Source organism: Nicotiana tabacum, chromosome 19 (assembly GCF_000715075.1).
Source record: "Nicotiana tabacum cultivar K326 chromosome 19, ASM71507v2, whole genome shotgun sequence".
Classification (NCBI taxonomy): Eukaryota; Viridiplantae; Streptophyta; class Magnoliopsida; order Solanales; family Solanaceae; genus Nicotiana; species Nicotiana tabacum.
The window spans coordinates 41,012,951-41,039,255 of NC_134098.1; positions in this window are offsets into that span (position 1 = coordinate 41,012,951).

Sequence of the window (26,305 nt, forward strand, 5' to 3'; positions counted from 1 at the left end):
AACACATGTGCAAAGAATTGGGCGCATCTGCGAGCCCGCAGGTGCGAGGCCTTGAGCGCAGATGCAGAGATGAGGAGTTTGGGCTGGTTTCGCAGATGCGCACCTGGGACCGCAGATGCGAGTCCGCAGGTGCGAAAGCTGGGTGATTAAGTGGGTTGCGTAGGTGCGGCTTCTTGGACCACAGGTACGGTCACGCGGGTGCGAGAAAATGGCCGCAGTTGCGGAAAACCTGGGCAGAAACCATAAATATAACCCTTCGCGAATTTTGATCATTCTTCACAATTTCAACTCGATTTTTGGAGCTTTTGGGAGAGATTTGAAGAGGGAATCAAGGGAATTGCATTGAGGTAAGTTACTTCAACCATAATACTGGTATATATGGTGATTTCCCATTATTTTAATCATGGTAATTAGTTAAAATGAGGGGTTAGGGCTTGAAACTTTTGGAGAGTAATTTAAGGATTTGAAGGACCAAACGATGTCGGATTTTTATGAATTTAGTATGGTTAGACTCGTGAGTGAATGAGATTTCTAGTTTTGTAAATTTTTTCGAATTTCGAGACATGGACTCGGGGGCCGGGTTTGAGCCAATTTCGGGTTTTGGTCTAATTTTGTTATTTTTCTTGTGGAATTCATTCCATTAGCGCGTATTGATGGTATTGTACTGATTGTGAATAGATTCGGAGCATTTGGAGGCCGAGTCCAGAGGCAAGATCATTGCGGGTTAGAGATTTGACCGGTTTGAGGTAAGTAACGATTGTAAATCTAGTCCTGAGGGTATGAAACCCCGGATTTTGTATACTTCTACTATTTTGAAGTGACGCACATGCTAGGTGACGGGCGTGTGGGCGTGCGCTATTGGGGATTTGTGACTTGGTCCGTCCCGTAGCAACTGTAAAGTTGCATACTTTGTTGAAACCATATGATACTTATATATTTTAGAAATAATTTCTGTAAATTGGGCTGAATGCTATGTTTGGGCCTTGCGCCAATGCTGTTTGGACCCTTAGGGGATGTTTCTTACCATCCTCTCATTGTTTTCGATTAAAAATCTATACTCAGTCTTGTTTACCGCATAACTTAGTTTTATGGCTCTATTTTTTATGAATATAAATGTTTTGGGCCGAATGCCCTGTTTACTGAGATGCCCGAGTGACTTGAGAGGTTTATGACTAAGTGAGGCCGAGGGCCTGATTTGTGAGGATGAGTGTGTATCGGGGCTGCCCGCCTGTATCATACTTTATTATTTTGGCACGTGAGTTGTTCGTGCTGATTATAGCGCTTGGGCTGAAGGAGCCCCTCCGAAATCTGTACACACCCCCAATGAGCGCAGGTACCTACTGAGTGCGAGTGTCGAGTGCTGAGTAAGTGGGAGGCAAGAGTGATTGTGAGGTATGCCCGAGTGGCAAGAGTGATTGTGAGGTATGCCCGAGTGGCACGAGTGACTGTGAGGTTTGCCCGAGGTGCTGTATATGAGTGATGTTTTTCCTGAGGGGCTGTTTATGATTTCATCATTTTTGCTCACCTTTGCATTGAGCCTTTGTTTGAAAAACTATTGGAAAAATGTATTTAAATGATTTTTACTGGAACTGGGTTTAAACGAGATGTTTGATTCAAATCCTGATCTTTTAAGAGCATGTGGTATTTTACTGAGATTTTCTGATATGAACATTATATGCTTTATTGCTCGTCAATACTGCTCAGTCCTTATTTATCATTGTTACTTATTAGTTGGCGTACTCACGTTACTCTCTGCACCTTGTGTGCAGATTCAGGTGTTGCTGGACACGGTATCGGTTATTGAGTGTTCTGGTTGCAGATTTTCTTGGAAATAGCAAGGTAGATGTTTGGCCATCGCAGCCCCTGCTCTTCTCCCTCTTATCTTCCTTTAGTTGTATTTAGCTATTTTTCAGGCTGAGTTAGTCTTGATATTGTTAGACAGATTGTAGTAAATGCTCATGACTAGTGACGCCCTGATGTCGGGCTTTTCTTTTCCGCCCATTTGTTTTCTTTGATTTGAACTCCTTAAATGAAGGTTTTACATTAACTAGTATTGAAATTATCTTTGAAATAAAAATATAAATATCAGTTTTGCTTGGAAATGAGTCGGCTTGCCTAGTTCCATGATAGGCACCATCACGATAGAATACGTTTTTGGGTCGTGACATCTTCCTAATTATGATTTACTTTTGTTATGTTTCTAAATATATTGAAGTTGCTAGAATTTTTGGAACGTCGTAGTAATTTAAGGAAAGCTGAATTGAGGTATGTTGGCTAAACCTTCTCTCTTGGAATCGAATTCCATGATGTTCCCGTAAATTCCAAGTATGTTTGTCTCAAGTTCCTTATTCTATGTTCCGAGTTGTTCCCAATAAATTCGATTGTCCCGAATAAGTAAAGTGATGAGAATTGTGTAATCAAAACTTATCCCGAATGTTCCTATCACATTATGTTACCCTTTGGGAATGTGTTCAAGAATGATATGTATATTAAAATGCTATGTCTTTGAGTCGTGTTCCAAATGAAGGTTATGAGGCCATATTGTGTGAGAAAATCTTAATATTCCTAAAACTTTTAATTGCTCATAGATGTACCTAAAGTATTGATTTGTAAATGTCTTATTGTTGATAATCTATAAAGATGGTTGGAAGTGAAATAAGTGAATTGGGGATATAGAGTGTGGCCAACGTGCCAAGAATTTAAGTTATGATTGTGGCTAGTAGTGCAAATGATTTGAGAGGATATGATAAAGAATATGAAATGAGACTCGACTCAATTGTTTAAAAAGGACTTCGAAAATAGAATTTCCTAAAAGCTTTTGTACTCAATTCATGCCCATAAGGGGCTGCTATAGCTAATGCTTTGCTTAATAAATATATTCAGGGAGATTTGAGTTCTATATACTCATGTGTTGAAATTGTACATTGTCATTTCTGGGGAAGAGTATTACAAGAATAAATGGTGTATTGATTGTTTATGATTTTGATGTGTGTTTCAATTGCTGGTTGGTATGTCTCATTCTTTGGGAAGAAACCATTTGTGTTTGAAGTTTCCAATTCAAATGGATTTGAAGTATATGATTTCTGAAATATTCTACATGTTGATATTTGATGGTGATCTTTGAAATTGAAAGGGGTGAAAGTGTGGAATATGAAATACGGCCATTGTGCCATGAAAGAAGAATATTGTGTATGGCCAAGAGAGCCAATAAAATAATATATGTAAATGACTTTGATTGTTAAGTCTCCAAGAGTCATGAACCTAGATAATGACCTCAAAAGGTCAAGGGAGTGAATAATAAGATGGAAGGGAGATGTCCATTGATAAATGACGATGAAACTTAAGAAAAGGAATTGGGCCCATGTTCCATTGAAATCAACTTATTGATTTACCATGCATGCGCTAATGTAATGAGTTGTGTTTCTCCATGATGAGCATGAACATGAACATGAAATATTCCAATGATATGAGTAATTACGACATTAAATGTAATGACAAACTATGTTGCTTTGAGTTTATATATGGTATTGTGATTGTGATACACCTCTACCCGCATATATTGGGGTGAGGCGGTAGGACCGCTTTGTGTAGGGATTGTGGTATTGTGGAATACACCTCAACCCGCATATATTGGGGTGAGGCGGCATGACCAATTTGTGTAGGGATTGTGGTATTGTGAAAAACCTCCACCCACATATATTGGGGTGAGGCGGTAGGTCCTCTTTGTGTTGGGATTGTGGTATTGTGATACACTTCCACCCGCATATATTGGGGTGAGGCGGTAAGGCCGCTTTGTGTTGGGATTGTGGTATTGTGATACACCTCCACCCGCCTATATTGGGGTGAGGCGGTAGGGCCTCTTTGTGTTGAGATTGTGGTATTGTGATATACTTCCACCTGCATATATTGGAGTGAGGCGGCATGACCAATTTGTGTAGGGATTGTGGTATTGTGATAAACCTCCACCCGCATATATTAGGGTGAGGCGGTAGGGCCGCTTTGTGTTGGGATTCTGGTATTGTGATATACTTCCACCCGCATATATTGGGGTAAGACGGTTGGGCCGCTTTGTGTTGGGATTCTGGTATTGTGATATACTTCCACCCGCATATATTGGGGTGAGGCGGTAGGGCCGCTTTGTGTTGGGATTCTGGTATTGTGATATACTTCCACCCGCATATATTGGGGTAAGACGGTTGGGCCGCTTTGTGTTGGGATTGTGGTATTGTGATACACCCCCACCCGCATATATTGGGGTGAGACGGTAGGGCCGCTTTGTGTTGGGATTGTGGTATTGTGATACACCTCCACCCGCATATATTGGGGTGAGGCGGTAGGGCCGCTTTGTGTTGGGATTCTGGTATTGTGATATACTTCCACCCGCATATATTGGGGTGAGGCGGTAGGGCCGCTTTGTGTTGGGATTCTGGTATTGTGATATACTTCCACCCGCATATATTGGGGTGAGGCGGTAGGGCCACTTTGTGTTCGGATTGTGGTATTGTGATAAACCTCCACCCGCATATACTGGGGTGAGGCGGTAGGGCCGCTTTGTGTTGGGATTCTGGTATTGTAATATACTTCCACCCGTATATATTGACGTGAGGCGGTAGAGCCGCTTTGTGTTGGGATTGTGGTATTGTGATACACTTCCACCTGCATGTATTGGGGTAAGGCGGTATGGCCATTTTGTGTAGAGATTGTGGTATTGTTATACACCTCCACCCGCATGTATTGGGGTGAGCCGGTATGGCCGCTTTGTGTAGAGATTGTGGTATCGTGATACACATCCACCCGTTTATATTGGGGTGAGGCGACATCGCCACTTTGTGTGAAGGTGGTTATCGAGGATCCCCGACTAAGAATCTATAAATGTTAATGGACGCTCTAAATTAATTTTCTTGACGTTGACGGCTATCTAAGCCCATTTATTGTTGCTTTGATTCATCGTATTCATGTCGAATATCTAAGCCCTTGAATTAGTGTACTTGTATTGTGTAAGAGAACACTGTGAACGGTCTATGAGACGCATATGTGTACAATATGATATGCAAACACTGGTATTGTGAACATCGGTATTGTGAACACTGGTATTGTGAACATTGGTATTGTGCATAGTGATATTGTGAACAGTGGTATATCGGTGTTAATGGTCTCCCAAACAAAATCGTATATGAAGTTCGTATTTTGGAAAATTATCATGTTTTTAACTAGACATTTGGATATTGTGGATTGTGACTATTTGTTTCTATGTGTTGCCTTTTCTGATATGGGCATTCTATTTTGATAGAGGATTTTTAGCTATACATACTAGTGTTATTCGACAGTGCTAACGTCCCTTTTGCCGGGGGCGCTGCATCTTTTAATGGATGCAGGTATACTTCTACAGGATAATATGGACCTTTGATAGGGATCTTCTTCACTACTCAGCTTATGGTGAGCCCGCTACAGTTCTAGTGGGTGTTTGGGTCTAGTTCATTTTATGTATATAGGTATCCATTGCCATAGAAGCTCCATGTACACTGTGGGTCATGTAATTAAAGATTTGAGTTTTGTCATGTATTTATGTTCACAGTATTTACAGCTATTTATAGAGCTGTGTAACCACCACGAGAAAGAAAATATGGGCCATTGAGCCAAGTGTATTTAATATGAAAGTCAAGCTTTTATTATGTTATGGTAAATCATGCATGAGCAATGATGAGAGGTTAATGTAAATTAGGCTTTCTCAACTGGTTTTACTCGGTTGAGCGCCAGTCGCGCTCCACGATTTCGGGGCGGGACAATGATATCTTGGTATATTCCAGTAGTAGGGAGGAGCACGAGAAGCATTTGAGGGTTGTGCTTCAGACTTTGAGGAAGGAGAAGTTGTATGCTAAGTTCTCCAAGTGAGAGTTTTGGTTGGACTTAGTGGCATTCTAGGGCCATGCGGTGTCTAGTGATGGGGTCAAGGTGGAGTCAAAGAAGATTGAGGTTGTTCAAAGTTGGCCTAGACCTTCTAACGCTATAAAGATCAAGAGTTTTCTAGACTTAGCTGGTTACTACCGTCGCTTTTTAGATGGGTTTTCATCTGTAGGAGCTCCATTTACCAAGTTGACTCAGAAGGGCGCTCCGTTGAGATGGACATACGAGTGTGAGGAGAGCTTCTAGAACCTCAAGATTGCTTTGACTGCAGCTCCAATTTTGGTGTTTCCCTCAGGATCCGGGATATATATTGTTTATTATGATGCTTTGCGTTGGCCTTAGGTGTGTATTGATGAAGGACGGTAGGGTGATTGCCTATGCATCGTGTCAGTTGAAACCCCATGAGATGAACTATCTGCTACATGATTTAGAGGTGGCGGCTATCGTTCTCGTGCTCAAGATTTGGAGGCACTACTTGTATGGCGTGTCTTGTGAGGTTTACATTAATCATCGCAGTCTTTAACATATATTCAAGAAAAAGGATTTGAATTTAAGGCAGCAGAAGTGGTTAGAGTTGTTGAAATATTATGATATCATTATCTCGTATCACCTGGGGAAGGCGAATGTGGTAGCGGATGCCATGAGTAGGAAGGCAGAGAGTATGGGGATTTGGCATTTCTTCCAGCTATGGGGAAACCTTTGTCTTGGATGTTTAGGCTTTGGCGAACAGATTTGTGAGATTGGCTATTTCTGAGCCTAGAAAGGTTCTCACTGGTGTTGTTACGCAATCATTCTTGTTTGAGCACATTAAGGCTCGTTAGTTTGATGATACCTATTTGCTTATCCTTAATGAAATGGTATTACGATGTGGTACTAGGGAGTTGGGTATTGGTGATGATGGTGCATTGTGACTTCAAGGCCAGCTTTGTTTTCTTGATGTGTATGGTTAGAGGGAGTTGATTCTTGAGAAGGCTCAAAGTTCACGATATTCTATCCATCCAAGTGCTATGAAGATGTACCATGATATGAAGCAACATTATTGGTGGTGGAGGATGAAGACGAACATCGTTGGATATGTTGTGTGGTGTTTGAATTGTCAGCAGGTCAAGTGTGAGCATTAGAGACCGGGTGGTTTGCTTTAGAGGTTAGCAAAACCAGAGTGGAAGTGAGAGCGCATTACTATAGACTTCGTGGTAGGATTACCACGGACTTTGAGAGATTTGACATTGTTTAGATCATTGTGAACAGACTGACCAAGTCTGTGCATTTCATTCCAGTCATGACTTCCTACACTTTAGAGCAGCTGGCTATGATCTGCATTAGATAGATTGTCCACATGCATGATGTGCTTGTGTATATCATGTTGAATCAAGGAACTCAGTTTACTTTGCACTTCTGGAGAGTTGTTCAGCATGAATCGGGCATGCAGGTTGAGTTGAGTACTGCATTTCACCCTCAGACAGATAGGCAATCCAAGCGAACCATTCAGATCTTAGAGCATATGTTGAGGGCTTGTGTTATTGATTTCAGAGGTTAGTGGGATCAGTTTCTACAATTAGCGAAGTTTGCATACAACAACAACTATCAGTCTAGCATCCATATGGCTCTGTATGAGGCCTTATATGGGATGCAATGTCTGTCACGATCCCAATTTCCCACCATAGAATGTCGTGAGGGCACCTAGTCTCTACGACTAGGTAAGCTTAACAAGCATAGAAAAATAGCAGAAATACTACTAAAACTTCAAATTAAACATTCACACTATTATAATAAACTCAACAGTACAATAGCCACCACTTTCCCCAAAACCTGGTGGAACGGAGTCATAAGCTCTACAAGAAAGTACTAATAGTCTCGAAATACATTACTGTTTGAAACAAGAAATAAACAGTAGAATGTCTAAACAAGAAGGTGACTCCGAGACCTACGGACGTCGAGCAGGTATACCTTCAAGTCTCCAAAGGAAGCTACTCAATCAACATCTAGCGTCCGGCACGGACAGACGTACCTGGATCTGCACTTTATGTGCAAAAGCATAGTATGAGTACACCACAACGGTACCCAGTAAATATCAAGCCTAACCTCGGTAGAGTAGTGACGAGGCCAGGTCAAGACACCTACTAGGACATAATAAACAGAATGAAAACATAATAACGAGAAGTAATGGAAGGCGGAGAAATAACCGATACGATACAAGTTAATAACATAGACTAATGCCGGAATTATAAGCATAGAGATAACATAAAGGAACTAATTAAAGAGAAACACCAAAGTCAAATATGGATCCAAACTGATAAGACAAGGAAGAATAAAAGCAAGAAGAAGTGTTTCACCAATAACTACTTACAACCCGAGATAAATAACAAGAATTACCAACGAGGTATCGCCTCGTACACCACAAGAATTGTAACAGACGTACCACCTCGTATACAACAAGAATCACAACAGAGGTACCGCCTCGTATTCACATTTCTCAATTTCAATCACAATCTTTCCTTATACCGCCGCGTGAGCCTTACATTTAAATAATTTAAAAAAAAAACATTTTTCCCGAAATACCTACACACACTTTATCTCAGATTATGATGCCGCGTGGCTTCAAGTAATTCCCTTTACAAGTAACACGCACATAAGTCCCACCTTATGTCACCACATGCACATTAATCCCTATGCTTATACCGCCGCATGTGCATCAATATCACATCACAATAACAACTCGCACCACAAGTAACCATATGCCACAACTTGCCAATAATCAACAATATCAATGTTTTCATAATAATAGCCCATGGATCAACCACAATGTGTGCAAGAATATCAACAATAACAATAAATGTAAATTTCTCAGCAAGAAGAATATCTCAACAATAAACAACTTCGCCTCAACGTCACAACGACTTTCACAACTTCAACACCAATAACACAATAATAAGAGAGATAACATGTAACAATGACTTCAAATAATGATAAATCAACAATGGAAGAGATAACATGAAACAATGGCCTAAAATAATTATAAATCAACAATGGAAGGGATAACATGTAACAATGAAAGAGGCAACAACTTCAACTTAGCATAAGAGAAAAATATCAAGTAAGATGTAAAATAAGCGTTAACAAAGTCATTTAAGGCATGTAAGGAAAGACTAACAAAAGAAGAGTAGATTGACTATGAGAATCTAAAACATGATATGACAATTCAATTAAAACAAGGAAAGAGCCTAAATAGCCTAAATCGGTTAAATACTACATATAACCCGTGTACCCACTCGTCACCTTGCGTACACGGCTTTCACATAGCACAAATGACACAATCAATCCCAAATCCTAAGGGGTAGTTCCCCCACACAAAGTTAAGCAAGATACTTACCTCAACTATGCCAAATCAACCCTCGAAAATAGCTTTTTCCCTAACATTTGCCTCCACGCAGCTCAAATATAACCAAAATTGACTTAATATTATCAAACAATGCAAGAGAAAATAATTACAATAGGTAAAACTAAGATCTTTACACCTTTTCCAAAAAGCCAACAAAAGTCAACTCGGGGATAGCCCGGTCGAAACTCGCGTCCAAGGTAGATTCCGACTACTCATTACCTCACGAGTCCATATATATGATAAGTTTCAAAATCCGAGTCCAAATCGACTCTCAAAACTAAAATCCTCATGCTGCCGCATGCACATTAACCCCTATCCTTATACCGCCGCATGCGCATCAATATCACATCACAATAACAACTCGCACCACAAGTGCCCATATGCCATAACTTGCCAATAATCAACAATATCAATGTTTCCACAACAATAGCCCATGGCTCAACCACAATGTGTACAATAATGTCAACAATAACAATGAATGTAAATTTCTCAACAAGAAGAATATCTTAACAATAAACAATTTCGCCTCAACGTCATAACGGCTTTCACAACTTCAACACCAATAACTCAACAATAAGAGAGATAACATGTAACAATGACTTCAAATAATGATAAATCAACAATGGAAGAGATAACATGTGACAATGGCTTCAAATAATGATAAATTATCAATGGAAGAGATAACATGTAACTATGAAATAGGAAACAACCTCAACTGAGCATAAGAGCAAAATATCAAGTAAGATGTAGAATAAGTGTTAACAAGTAATTTAAGGCATGAAAGGAGAGACTAACACAAGTAAGAGTAGATTGACTATGAGAATTTAAAACATGATATGACAATTCAATTATAACATGGAAAGAGTCTATGTAGCCTAAACCGGTCAAATACCACATATAACCCGTGACCCACTTGTCACCTTGCGTACACGGCTTTCACATAGCACAAATTACATAATCAATCCTAAATCATAAGGGGTATTTCCCCCATACAAAGTTAAGCAAGATACGTACCTCAACTAGGCCAAAACCCTCGCAAATAGCTTTTCCTCTCAAATTTGCCTCCACACAGCTCAAATATAACCAAAATTGACTTAATATCATCAAACAATGCAAGAGAAAACAAATACAATAAGTAAAGCTATGATCTTTACAACTTTCCCAAAAGGTCAACAAAACTCAATTCGGGGACCACCCGGTCAAAACTCGGGTTCAAGGGTAGATTCCGACTACCCATTACCCCACGAGTCCATATATATGATTAGTTTCAAAATCCGAGTCCAAATCGACTCTCAAAACTAAATGTTTTATTTTGAAAAACATGACAAAGTTTCACTTTGATTCACATGATTTTGATGCTAAATCTAAGATATATTGATGGAATATAGTTGGAAATATATTAGAATCACTTACCCAAAGTTTGTAGATGAAAATCCCCACTCCAAATCGCCTCCTACTGAGTCTAGGGTTCTAAAATGAGAGAATATGTTAAAAATCCCGTCTCCCAGCCCTTTTGTCCAACTGCAGATGTCGTGTTTGCGACACAGGGTTCTCATTTGCGAACCCTCGCAATTGAAGACCGGGGATCGCATTTGCGAACCCCGACAGCCTCAATAATTATCGTAATTGCTACAAAGGCTTCGCAATTGCGAAGCTAGACTTCTTCGCAAAAGCGACCCATGCCTCATGCCTGCTGACTTCGCCATTGCGAAGGGGTCAATCACAATTGCGACATCAGATCCCCCACTATCACTTTCACAATTGCGAGGCGGGTGCTCGCAATTGCGATAATAGAGCACCAGCAATTCATTTTCAGTCTAACTCATTCTAAAACTCATTCAGTCCCCCGGGGCTCCAAACCAAACATCCACACGAGTTTAAAAACATCATATGAATTCGTTCACACAATCAAAACACAAAAATAACATCTAGAACTACGAATCGAACACTAAAACACATGAATTTCAAAGTAAAGTTCAAGAACTAGTACAATTGCAACTACGCGTCTGAATCTTATCAATTCAACTCCAAATGATACAAAATTTTGCAGACAAGTTCTAAATATCATAACAAACCTATTCCAAGTCTCAAAATAAAATTCTGAACTTGATAGATAAAATTCAACCTACGGTCAAACTTTTCAATTTCAAGTTGCCATATTTTGGCAAAACGACACAAATCCAACCTACGGACCTCCGAATTCAATTCTGGGCATACACCCAAGTCCAAAACGACGATACAAAGCTATAGGAGCCATCAAAACACCATTCCGGGGTCATTTTCACAAAAGTAAAAGCTTGGTCAACATTTCTAACTTTAGCTTCTAACTCAAGAATCAAAGGGTCCAAATCAACTCGAAATCTTCCCGGAACAAAACAAATTAACCCTGCAAGTCATAAAACCATAAACACACATGTGTGAAGAATCAAAAGGGGAAACGGGGCACAATTACACAAAATAATCGGTTGGGTCATTACATTCTCTCCCTCTTAAAACAAACATTCATCCTCGAACGTGCATTAAGACATACTTGAAGTGATGAATAGATGAGGATAACGACTTTGCATGTCATGCTCGGTCTCCCGGCTCAAACCAACCAACAGGATAACAACACCGTCTCCAATATAGGTCATCATAAGGAGCCATCGAATACTCGATTAGTAGCTGTTGTTATAGGCAAACTCCGCAAGCGGCAAAAACTAATAATAAGAACCCCTGAAATCCATAACACAGGCATGAAGCATATCCTCTAATATCTGAATGGTGAACTCGGACTGTCCATCCGTCTGGGGTGAAATGATATACTCAACTCAACCCGTGTGCCTAACTCACGCTGTACAGTTCTCCAAAAATACAATGTAAACTGCGTGTCTCGGTCAGAGATAATGGATACTGGCACGCCATGGTGTCGGACAGTTTCGCGGATATTGATTTGAGCTAGCTACTCTGAAGAATAAGTGGTCACCACCGGAATGAAATGAGCCGACTTGGTCAACATATCCACAATCACCCAAAAAGCGTCAAATTTCTTCAGAGTCCGTGGGATCTTAACAACGAAGTCTATGGTGACACGCTCCCACTTCCACTCGGGAATCTCAAGTCTCTGGAGCAAATCGCCTGGCCTTTAATGCTCGTACTTCACTTGCTGACATTTTAGGCATCGAGCTACATACTCCACTATGTCTTTCTTCATATCCTCAAAGTGCTACCTCAAATCCTGATACATCTTAGCGGCATCCGGATGAATGGAGTACCGCGAACTATAAGCCTCCTCAAGAATCAACTCACGTAACCTATCCACATTGGGCACACACAATCGACACTGCATCCACAACACCCCATCATCTCCAATAGACACCTCCTTGGCACCGTCGTTCCATATCGTATCCTTAAGGACAAGGAAATGGGGGTTGTCATACTGACACTCTCTGATGCGATCATATAAAGAAGACCGAGATACCACGCAAGCAAGAACTCGACTAGGCTCCGAAACATCCAATCTAACAAACTGGTTGGCCAAGGCCTGAACATCCATGGCTAGTGGCCTCTCTGCAGCCGGTAGATATGCTAAACTGCAAAAGCTCTCCACCTTTCGACTCAAGGTATCGGCCACCACATTCGCCTTACCGGGATGATATAGATTAGTGATATCATAGTCTTTAAGCAATTATAACTACCTTCGCTGTCGCAAATTAAGATCTTTCAGTTTGAACAGATGCTGGAGACTCCGATGGTTGGTAAAGACGTCACAAGGGACACCATACAAATAGTGCTGCCAAACCTTCAATGCATGAACAATAGCCGCCAATTCCAAGTCGTGGACCGGATAATTCTTCTCATGGGTCTTCAACTGCCGAGACGCGTAGGCAATCACCCTACTGTCTTGCATCAACACCAAGCCAAGGCCAACATGTGACGCATCATAATACATAGTGTAAGACCCCGAACCCGTAGACAACACCAATATTGGGGTTGTAGTCAAAGCAGTCTTGAGCTTTTGTATGGTCGCCTCACACTCCTCGGACCATCTGAAAGGATCACCCTTCTAGGTCAATCTGTACATAGGTACAGCAATGGATTAGAACCTTCTACAAAACAGCGATAATACCCGGCCAAACTAAGGAAACTACGAATCTCAGTAGCTGAAGATGATGTAGGAAAACTCTAAACTACTTTAATCTTCTTCAGATCTACCTTGATCCCCTCACTAGACACCACATGACCCAAACATTCCACTAAATCAAGCCAGAATTCACACTTTGAGAATTTTGCATACTACTTCTTCTCTCTCAAGGCCTGAAGCACGATCCTCAGGTGCTACTCATGATCTTTTCGGCTACAGGAGTACACCAAGATCTCGTCAATAAACACAATGATGAATGAATCAAGATATGGCTGGAATACACTGTTCATCAGGTGCATAAATGTTGTTGGGGCATTGGTCAGCCCAAAAGACATCACAAGGAACTGGTAGTGACCATACCGAGTCCTAAAGGTAGTCTTCGGGATATCCAGATCCTGAATCTTCAGCTGATGATACCCTGACCACAAATCAATCTTTAAGAACACTCTGGCACTCTGTAGCTAATCAAATAAGTCATTATTGCATGACAATGGATACATGTTCTCCACTGTAACCTTGTTCAACCGCCGATAATCAATACACTTGCACATAGAACCATCATTCTTCTTCACAAACAAAACCGAAGCGCCCCAAGGTAACACACTAGACCGAATGAAACCCTTATCAAGCAACTCTTGCAACTACTCTTTTAACTCCTTCAACTCCGCTGAGGCCATACGATATGGTGGAATAAAAAAGGGGCTGAGTGCCCGACAATAAGTTAATACCAAAATCGATATCTCTATCAAGCAGCGTGCCTTGAAGATCTTCTGGAAATACATCTTGGAAGTCTCTCACTACCGGAACTGACTCAACGGTAGGAGTATCAACACTGACATCTCTCACAAAGGCTAGATATGCATCACACCCCTTCTCAACCATCCACTGAGCCTTTAGAAATGACATGACCCTGCTAGGAACATAATCCAATTCACCCATCCACTCTAACCGTGGCAAACCTGGCATAGCCAATATCACAGTCTTGGCATGACAATCTAGAATAGCATGATAGGGCGACAACCAGTCCATGCCTAAGATCACATCAAAGTCTACCATTCTGAGAAACAATAGATAAACTCTGGTCTCTAAAACATCAATAACAACTAAACATGATCGATATACACAGTCCACAATAATAGAATCTACCACAAGCATGGACACATAAACATGAGAACTCAAAGAATCACGAGATATATCCATATACGGAGCAAAGTAAGATGACACATATGAATAAGTAGATCCCAAATCAAATAAGACTAACACATCTCTATTACAAACTGGAACCAAACTTGTAATGACTGTTTCTAAAGCGACTGCCTCCGTCCTACCCAAAAACGCATAGAATCTGGCATGGCCTCCCCCTCTAGGGCAACCTCTACCCACCCGCCCCCACCCCTAGCTGGCTGTGTGGGTGGAGCGGCAACTGGGGCAGCATCCATGGCCGATAAATCTGCAGACTTGATTGAATCTGTGGAACCTGAGTAGTATGCGAAGGTGCACCCCTTCTGAGTCTGGGGCATTATCTAACCATATGAAGGGTATCACCATACTCAAAGCAAGATCTCGGTGGGTGTGGCTGCTGAGACTGACTTGGGCCTGGTCGGTTGGACTAACCGCTGAAGGCACCCCGTGCAGGAGGTGAACTAGAAAGTGGTTGAGCAAAGTGTGTAACCTGAGACCTTGAAATAATCAGAGCATCACTAGAAGCCGGAAGTGCTGAGTAAAGTGGATAGCTCGCAAGTCCTTTACCATGACGGGATGTAGCTGTAGAGTGGCCACCACTAAATTCTCCAGTACCTCGAGACCTTTTGGCCTTCCTGTCCTCTCTCTCATGGCCCTGCATACCCTCTAACCTCCATGTGATCTCTACCATCTGCCGATATGGGGTATATGTCTCTAACTCTCGAGCAATGCTTAACCTAATACCATAGTTAAGCCCCCCGTTGAATCGGCATACTCGCTCCCTAACTGTAGAAACCAAAGTAAGTGCATGTCTAGACAAATTACTAAATCTGACAGCATACTCTGACACTAACATAGTACCCTGTCCAGCTGCTCAAACTTAGTGTGCCATACATCCCGAAGGGTCTGGGGAACAAACTCTCTCAACAACATCTCTGAAAACTGGGTCCATGTAAGTGAAGTTGCATCGACTTGGCTACCTCCCTCCTAAACCCGTCACCACTGATATGCTACTCCCGACAACTGGAATGTAGTGAAAACAACTCTGCTCGTCTCTACAATACCCATGGTGCAGAGAATACTATGGTACTTCTCTAGAAAATCCTGGGCATCCTCTGAATCTAAGCCACTGAAAGTAGGAGGATGATACTTCTTGAACTTCTCAAGTCTAAACTGCTCCTCCTCAGATGTCACTGCCCTAACCTCGGCCTGAAACAAAACAACATACTCTGTTGGAATAACCTCTGGGACCTGATCAATATAGACCTGCTGCTCTGGAGTATAGGTCGCGGGATTCTGAGCTCCTCCCCTAGCTTGATATGTGGCTGGTTCAAGTGAAATCAACCCCGCCTGAGCTAGAATACCAAACATGCTCAAGAACTGTGTGAGGGTCTCCTGAAGTGTAGGGGTGGCAACAGGCGCCTCGGGTGCCTGCCCCCCAACTGGAGCTACTGGTGGCTCCTCTATCACAGCTCGAGCAGGTGCTCTAGCTGCACCACGTGCCCCTCCTCGGCCTCTGTCCCACCCTGACCTCTCGCGGCCCTAGCAGAGAGCGCGGGTGTCTGATCGTCGGATCCAGCAGTGCGTGTTCTCACCATCTATGAGAGAATAGAAAGACAAAGATTTAGATTTCGAAGTCAACCAATTCGCACGATAAGGAATCAAAGAAGTGGAGGTTTTTTCTTAACATTTTCGTAACCTTTCAAAGATAAGTATAGACATATTTTTATCGATCCGCAAGACTCTATTAAACCTGCTTATGACTTGTAACACTTATAAACCTAGAGCTCTAATTCAAACTTATCACGACCCCAATTTTCCACCATAGGATTTTGTGATGGCACCTAGTCTCTACGACTAGGTAAGCCTAAAATGCATAGAGAAATAGTGAAAATACTACTAAAACTTCAAATTAAACCTTCACACTATTATAATAAACTCAACAGTATAATAACCAACACTTTCCCCAAAACCTGGTGGAACAGATTCATAAGCTCTACAAGAAAGTACTAATAGTCTCGAAATACAATATTATTTGAAACAAGAAATAAATAGTAGAATGTCTAAAATAGATGGTGACTCATAGTCTTATGGACGTCGATCAGGTATACCTTGAAGTCTCAAAAGACAGCTACTCAATCAACCTCTTGTGTCTGACACAGGCAGACGCACCTGGATCTGCAAAAAGGATGTGCAGAGGCGTAGTATGAGTACACCACAACGGTACCCAGTAAGTATCAAGCCTAACCTTGATAGAATAGTGACGAGGTTAGTTCAAGACACCTACTATATGAAATAATAAATAGAATGAAAACATAATAACGAGAAGTAATGGAAGGCGGAGAAATAACTGATACAAAACATGTTAAAAACATAGACAAATGCCAGAATTGTAAGCACAGAGATAACATAAAGGAAGCAATTAAAGAGAACCACCAAAGTCAAATACGGATCCAAACTGATAAGACAAGGAAGAACAAAAGCAACAAGAAGTGTTTCACCAATAACTCCTTACAACCCGAGATAAACAACAAGAATCACCAACGAGATACCACCTCATACATAACAAGAATCAAAACCGAGGTACCACCTCGTATACAACAAGAATCACAAATGAGGTACCACCTCGGATTCACATTTCTCAATTTCAATCACAATCTTTCCTCATACCATCGCGTGAGCCTTACATTTAAATAGTTTTGAAAAGAATATTTTTCCCGAAATAGCTACACGCACTTTAGCTCGCATTATGTCGATGCATGGCGTCAAGTAATTCCCTTTACAAGAAACAAGCACATAAGTCCCACCTGATGCCTCTGCATGCATATTAACCCCTATCATTATACCACCGCATGTGCATCAATATCACATCACAATAACAACTCGCACCACAAGTGCCCATATTTCACAACTTGCCAATAATCAACAATATATCAATATTTACACAACAATTGCCCATGGCTCAACCACCACGTGTACAAGAATGTAAACAATAACAATGAGTGTAAATTTCTCAACAAGAAGAATATCTCAACAATAAACAACTTCGCCTCAAAGTGATAACGGCTTTCCCAACTTCAACACCAATAACTCAATAATAAGAGAGATAACATGTAACAATGATTTCAAATAATGATAAATCAACAATGGAAGAGATAACATGTAACAATAAAAGAGGCAACAACTTCAACTGAGCATAAGAGCAAAATATCAAGTAAGATGTAGAATAAGTGTTAACAAAATCATTTAATGCATGTAAGGATAGACTAACACAAGTAAGAGTAGATTAACTATGAGAATTTAAAATATGATATGACAATTCAATTAAAACATGGAAAGAGTCTAAGTAGCCTAAATCAGTCAAATATCAAATATAACATGTGTACCCACTCGTCACCTTGCGTGCACGGCTTTCACATAGCACAAATGACATAATCAATTCCAAATCCTAAGGGGCAGTTCCCCCACACAAAGTTAGGCAAGATATTTACCTCAACAAGGCCAACTTAAACCTCAGAAATAGCTTTTCCCATAAAATTCGCATCCACGCGGCTCAAATCTAACCAAAATTGTCTTAATATCATCAACAATGCAAGAGAAAACAATTACAATAGGTAAAGCTGTGATTTTTACACCTTTCCCAAAAAGTCAACAAAAGTCAACCAGGGGCTTGCCCAATTGAAACCCGGGTCCAAAGGTAGATTCCGACTATCCATTACCCCACGAGTCCATATATATGATTAGTTTCAAAATCCGAGTCCAAATCGATTCTCAAAACTCAAATTCTTATTTTTCAAAAAACTTGACAATTTTTCACTTTGATACACATGTTTTTGATGTTAAATCTAAGATATATTGATGGAATATAGTTCGAAATTGATTAGAATCACTTACCCAAAGTTTGTAGATGACAATCCCCTCTCCAAATCGTCTCCTACCGAGTCTAGGGTTTTAAAATGAGAGAATATATTGAAAAATCCCGTCTCCCAGCACTTTTGTCCAGCTGCAGATGTCGCATTTGCGACACAGGGTTCGTATTTGCGAACCCTCAAAATTGCAGATCGGGGATTGCATTTGCGAATCCTGACATGCTCAATAATTATCGCAATTGCGACAAAGGCTTCTCAATTGCGAAGTTGGACTTCTTTGCAAAAGCGAACAAATGTTCGCAAAAGCGACCCAAGCCTCTTGCCTTATGACTTGGCAATTGTGAAGGGGTTAGTCGCAATTGTGACATCAAATCCCCCATTGTCACCTTCACAATTGTAAGGCTGGTGCTTGCCATTGCAATAACAGAGCACCAGCAACACCAACAATTCCTTTTCAGTCCAATTCATTCTGAAACATGTCTGAAACTCATTCGGGCCCCCGGGACTCCAAACTAAATATTCACACAAATCTAAAAATATTATACGAACTCGTTCGCATGATCAAAATACCAAAATAATATCTAAAACTATGAATCAAATACTAAAACACATGAATTTCAAAGTAAAGTTCAAGAACTACTAGAATTGCAACTAAGCGTCCTTATCCTATAAATTCAACTCCAAATTTTACCAAATTTTGTAGACAAGTTTTAAATATCATAACGGCCTATTCCAAGTCCCAAAATCAAATTCTGAACTCTATAGCTAAAAATCAACCTGCGGTCAAACTTTTCAGCTTCAAATTGCCAAATTTCGGCAAAATGACACAAATCAACATACGAGCTTCCGAATTCAATTTTGGGCATACGCCCTAGTCCAAAATCACAATACAAAGCTATCAGAGCCATCAAAACACCATTTCTGGGTCATTTTCACAAAAGTCAAAGTTTGGTCAACATTTCTAACTTAAGCTTCTAAGTCAAGAATCAAAGGGTCCAAATCAACCCGAGATCTTCCCGGAATGAAGCTAATCAACCCCGCAAGTCATAAAATTATAAACACACATGTGTGAAGCATCAAAAGGGAAAATAAGGCGCAATTACGCAAAACGACCGGTCGAGTAGTTACAATTTCGTTCTTCGATTGGTTGGTTTGAGCTATATGAGGCTAGGTTGTAAGGCACAGATTTGGTTTGGGATGCTTTGGAGAAGGTGAAATAGATTCGGGAGTGAATTTGTACAGCACAGTCCAGATAAAAGAGTTATGCTAATAGGAAGGTTCGTGATGTGGCTTTCATGGATGGTGAGAAGATTTTTCTCTGAGTTTTGCCTATGAAGGGCGTGATGATATATGGAAATAATGGCAAGTTGAGTCCTTGGTATATTGGTCTATTTTAAGTATTAGAAAAAGTTATCGAGGTAGCCTACAGACTTACTTTGCCACCCAATTTATCGAGAGTTCATTCGGTGTTTCATGTTTCCATACTTCAAAAGTATTTTGAGGATCAGTCATATGCTTTGAATTTCAGTTCACTGTGGTTGGATGAGAATCTAGCTTATGAAGAAGAGTTGGTGAATATTTTGGATATGCAGGTTTGGAAGATGAGGTCTAAAGATATTGCATTAGTGAAGGTTCAGTGGAGAGGTAAACCGATCAAGGAGGCAACTTGGAAGACCAAGCATGATATGCTGAGAAGATATCCTCATATTTTTTATATCCTAGGTATGATTCTAAACCCGTTCGAGGATGAACTATTATTTTAGATGGGGATAATGTAACAACTCGGCCGGTCATTTTATGTATTTAAGTTATGTTCCCTATTTGATGCTTCCCGTATGCTTGGTTGTTATTTTATAAATTGGGGGGATAGTTGGTTTGGTTTAGGGAAGGTTTAGGAGTGAATTAGAACACTTAGTTCTATTTTTGGAAGCTTAAGTTGTAAGAGTTGACCAAGATTTGACTTTCGAATAGATGACCTCAGATTGGTGGTTTGATAGTTCAAATAGGTTCCTATGGTAATTTTGGACTTAGGCGTATGTCTGAATTTGAATTTTGAGGTTCCTAGGACGTTTTGGCTTTAATTATCGAAAGTTGAAAATTTGAAGGTTTCGAAAGTTCATGGGTTTGATCATGAGTTGACTTTGATGATATCGTACTAGGATTGTTATTTCGGAACTTGGAACAAGTTCATTTAGTTCTTTAGAATTTATGTGTGAAGTTTGGCTGGAATTTGGAATGTTTAGGCTTGGTTCGGACATGTTTGCAGAAATTAGAAAGTTTGAAACTTAAGAGATTGATTTTGATCGTCGATTCTTGATTTTGATATTATTCATAGTGTTTTGAGCATTTGGATAGGTTTGGATAATGCTTTCAGACTTGTTGGTATGTTTGGATGGGGTCCCAGGGAGGGGGACTCAGGTGTATTTCAGATTGATTTCGGATAATGTTGTTGCATGTTGGCAGAATTGGTTCTGGTGCATCAACATGCGCAACTTTTGGCGCAAGTGCGAGGTCACACCTGTGAGGTAGTGGTCCACACCTGTGAGGTAGTGGCCTTGAACTTGAAGAGTGCAGAAGCACAGGTTGGTCGCGCCTGCGTAGTCTTCGCCTGTAGATTTCTATTGCACCTGCGTTGTCGCAGATGCGCTACTTTGGTCACAGAAGCGGAGGGACTCTGAACGCACAGTCACGTAGATGTGAGCTATTTTACGCAGATGCAAGCTCGCAGATGCGTGCTTAGTTGTCGCAAAAGCGAGATCGCTAGTAGCATATTATATTCAAGGACTTTTCTTAATTTTTACTATTTTGAGTTTTGGAGCTCGGTTAGAGAAGATTTTCACTCTACTTTTGAGAATAAACGATTTCTAATTGATTTTGATAATATATCTTGTTTGCCTATAGATTATTACACATTGATTGTGGAATTTGGAAGAGAAATTTGGAGGTTTTTATGCAAAATTTTGGAAAGTGAATAATTAAGGTTTGAACCCCGATTTGGAGTCGGATTGGATAAAATATGTGTATTTGGACACATATTCGAATGGATAATCAGGATTTGTGAGTTTTATCGGATTCGAAAAGCGGGCATGGGTTGACTTATTGATTGAGTTTTGGGAATTTGATCAAAAATTAAATCTTTATTGTTTGGAATTGATTCTTATGGCTTCATTTGACGTTATTGAGTTGTATTTACTAGATTTGACCCGTTCAGAGGTCAATTCGAGAGGCAGGGGATTCTTGGATTATTAATTCTCGCTCGTTTGAGATAAGTATCTTGCCTAGGTTTGGCTTGAGGATATCTCTCTGTAGGCTATGATATTTGCTTTATGTTGGGGGTAACGCATATGTGGGGTGACGAGCACATATGCATGCACATTCAACTTTAATTCATACCCTATAGGTGCCTACTCGTCCTATGCCTATTGTCCAGGCGGTGTTGGACAACTATATGGGTAGTTCTAGACTCATCCTAGGCTGCTCATAATTAAAATACTAAGGACCAAATTTTTTTAAACAAATAGGACTTCACAAAGGTGCAATTAACACAATAGGGCTCACAATTACCTCGACAAGTAGACTCACATGAATGTCAAGCTATTACCAATTAAATGGGGTAAAGAACCGGCAGAATCAATGACGAATTGTCCTATGAACATGCTTTCTAGTTGTGAGATTAGGCCGTACAGTTAGGGAACTAGTTTGTGTTGTCAATTTACTGAATTTCTAGGTGGAAAGTGTAGGCTGCCAGTTATGAACTAATTAAGCCTATAGATTGACCTGTACATGGATAATCTAACAAAAGAAGATCTCGTCGTTGAGTCCTATAGGAGGGATCTCTAGGTGATTCCAGTTTTAGAATATTTTTACATGATACATTAGTTGAGTGATACGAGTTATTATTTACAGATCCTATAATCATGGCTTCTAGGTGTAAGGCGTTAGGAGCATAGTTGGAATTGCGAGTGATTGAATTAAGTAATAAAATTCTATAGGCATGATGCAAAGTATGAAATCTTAATACATGATCTCTAAGTATAGTGGCAGATATTCAAACGAATTAACATAGAATAGATCCTATAGGCATGCTTTCTAAACGATATTGTAAGTCATATAGGCAGTGTTTAGTTACCAATTGATTGAGGTCCTAAACTCATGATTTCTAAGCGAGACGGGCAAAATTGAAAGTCCTATGGACATGGTATCTATTGGCAGGTAATATGCAGAAGCAAAAACTTGATCGACAAGTAGAAAGCAAGGCTCACTTGATCCTTTAGGTATATTATCAACCCGTTCATGCGAAATTTAAACCACCCCAGACCTCCTTTCAACTATTATCCCCATTATCATTATTACAGACCAAAAAATAATTACAAGCCTAATAGGAAAGGTGGAATACAATGGCCACAGCCCCAAAGACATAGTAATAAGATACAAAGTGAACCCAAGTATATTTGGGCCTTCAGAATCTCCTAGAACACAACAGAAGCCCATAGATTGCACCATAATTCAGCAGTGGTGAAAAGAAACCCAAGCGAAGGTACTACTCAATTGATTTCGGAGGCAGGCCTTACCCAAGCCATATGCTTAATGAATTAAGGAATTAAGGTGGACTAGACATAACTTCCTAGAGGCAGACCTTCTAATTGTTTGTGCTTAGTGTGTATTATAATAAATACTCAATCAACATAATGCAAAGAAGAAGGATTTCAAGCAAAACAACACAAGCAATGGATCAAAACATGTATGTTATTCCCTATTACGCTTGTTATTGATATAACAATACACTAAACACAATGAATCAAGCTTTTCCTAAATGAATAGATAAAAGTCTATACACAGGTTCATTGTCAACACACAAGGAGGAAACAGATTTCAATAGGCATGAATACACACACTAATGTCCCTAATTCCAGGTTCTACAAATGGTTTAAGGACACTAGGAGCAGCAGTCAACAAAGCATAGCAAAGAGCACAAGTGAGATTTCCTATCAAGCAACATGAGTCCATATTCTATACTTTATCAATTTCAATTGATTCCTAGGCGTAATTACATGGTAGAATAGACCCCAAACGATCAAACTAAACAACAATTCGAATGACAGCACTACTTAGTCGATCAATTAAGCCTAATTGCATGGATGAATGTCACGTAATCATAATTCAACAGAAGCATCATTAGTGATATTGCATGAGAATGAGACAGTGATGAGAATTATCCTATGAGAATGCTTCAACAAACTAAATCAAGGCTTAGAGCATAACATGTAAAGCTATTTGTGGCAACTAACAGACAATTGTGAGAATGGAGATTAAAGAGATTGACCAGATAGAGTTGCAACAAAAGCAAGAAATAGAGATTTAAAGAACCTCAAATAGTATCTCCAAGACCTCAAATTCCGGCATGTCAGAGTTTACAAGGATCTCTTAGGATCCCGGGCAATGCTTATGCCGGAAAAGGTTAAAAAATCAATATCCGGTGGCCTTGGCTTCCAACTGGCCACAAAAACCAAAACAACAGTGGAACAAGTAGAACTAAAAGAGAGCACAAATCACAGAACAATATATGTGAGTTATGAGTGTGGGAGTATGAGCCATTACGTCAACCTTTAGGGGAAAGGGGAAGGGTTTATATAGTGTTCAATCCACATAACCAGAAAAGGAAAAGAATAAATCAAACCACTAAATCAAGGAAAACTCAGGCTAACCGATTCCTAATCGGATTAGGGAAAATCACACACAAACCCTAACCGAGAAGAAATCAACGGAGATACGAGGAGATATGTTCTTTTCCTCGATGTATAGAACCGGGATCTTGTAGAAATCCTTAAGATTGGAGCCATATTGGCTTGATTCAGACGAATTATACTTTTCATAGACAAAACAGTACCAAATATCACCATAATTGAACAAGTGACGGTGATAGAGAACAAATAAGGAAAGTGTATTGCTAGTTGACTGACTAAGCTGCCGTAATTTAGGAAAGGGTTGATGGATATTGACGGTGGAAACTACGGTTTAGCATGAGAGTGACGAGAGCGTTTGAGGGTGGCGGGTGAAGGGGAAATGAGGCTAGGGTTTGGTAGTCGGGTAGATAAAAGTGGGAGGATTGTTATGCGATGTTGATCATTTGAGATCAACGACCAGGATTAAAGAAAAGACGGGGCAGATCAATGGATCCTCGACCGGGTAGTTGGGCGAAGGAGTCGTCTGATTTGGCTTGGGGCGATTGGGCCTGGGATTTGTACCTCTTTGGGGTCCAAAATTGGATTGATTTAGGGCTGAATTTAAAAATATGCCAAAATTAAGAAAAATAAATTAATAAAATAGCTAACAAATATATAAAAATTCTATTTATGCAATTTAATACTTTAAAATAGTGGCTTAGGATTGTAGAAAAATAAAAACGCTATTTTGACCTAAATAATATAATAAATATAATTATTGTGAAAATATAGGATATTATTGCAAATAATGTGTAAATGGTATAAAAACACAAATTCAAGTGTATGAGATGATGTAAAAATATTATGAAATATGCATAAAATGCTAAAAATATAAATAACTTGTCTGGACAACTGATAACTCATAAATAATTTTGAGGGAATAACAAATAAATATTTATTAATTAAAAATGCTTGGATCAACTAAAATCTTATAATATGAATAAAATTATCTGTATAAAACTTTCATGATAATAGTTTGATAAAAAAAATACTACGAAGATAATATATTGATATATAAAACATGTCATGGAATAGAAGCACAAGAAAATATTCTATAAATATTATTAAAAATATATATATAAATACTATAAAAATATATACCAATACATTATAAAATATACTAGTTCACAAAGGCTAAGTAGAAAATATGAGGGCAAAATTGAGTATCTAGGTAAACAACTCAAATATAGTAATCAGGTAGCTGGAGATGTGTAACGATCCGGTCGGTTGTTTTGAGTATTACAACCTCGTTCCCCTATTTACTGCTCAATTTATGCTTTACAGCTGTTTTATGACTTACCGAATTAGTTGGTTCGGGTCCGAAGTGAATTCAGAGTGAATTGAGACACTTAGTCTCTAAACTGAAATCTTAAGTTGAAAAAGTCGACCGGATGTCGACCTATGTGTAAACCACCACGGATTGGAATTTTGATGGTTTCGTTAGCTCCGTTGGGGGAATCTGGACTTAGGGGCGTGTCTGGATTGTGATTTGGAGGTCGGGAGTAGAATTAGGCTTGAAATGGCGAAAGTCGAAATTTTGGGAAGTTTGACCAGGGGGTTAACTTTTTGATATCGGGGTCGGATTGGAATTCCGAAAGTTGGAATAGGTTTGTGACATCATTTATGACTTGTTTGCAAATTTGAGGTCAATCGGACGTAATTTGATAGGTTTTGACGTCGTTTGTAGAATTTGAAAATTTCAAAGTTCTTTAGGCTTGAATCTTTGTGTAATTCATGTTTTTGATATTGTTTGAGGTGATTAGAGGATTTGACTAAGTTCATATAAGGTTATAAGACTTGTTGGTACGTTTGGTTGAGGTCCCGAGGGCCTCGGGTGCGTTTCGGAGGCTTAACGGATTGAAATGAGGACTTAGGCAATTGTTGAGTTTCTGGTGTTTTGGTGTTTCGCGCCTGCGGTGGGGAGACCACAGGTGCGGATGCGCAGAAAAGGAAAGGAAGGTCGCAGGTGCGAGCAAGGACATGAAGGATAGGGGTCGCAGGTGCGAAGAATTTCCCGCACCTGCGGTAGCGCAGATGCGGACAAGTGGACGCAGGTGCGGGGCAGCTAGGAGAGAGAGACTCTGCAGAAGTAAGGCCAGGGCCGCAGATACGCGTTTGCAGGTGC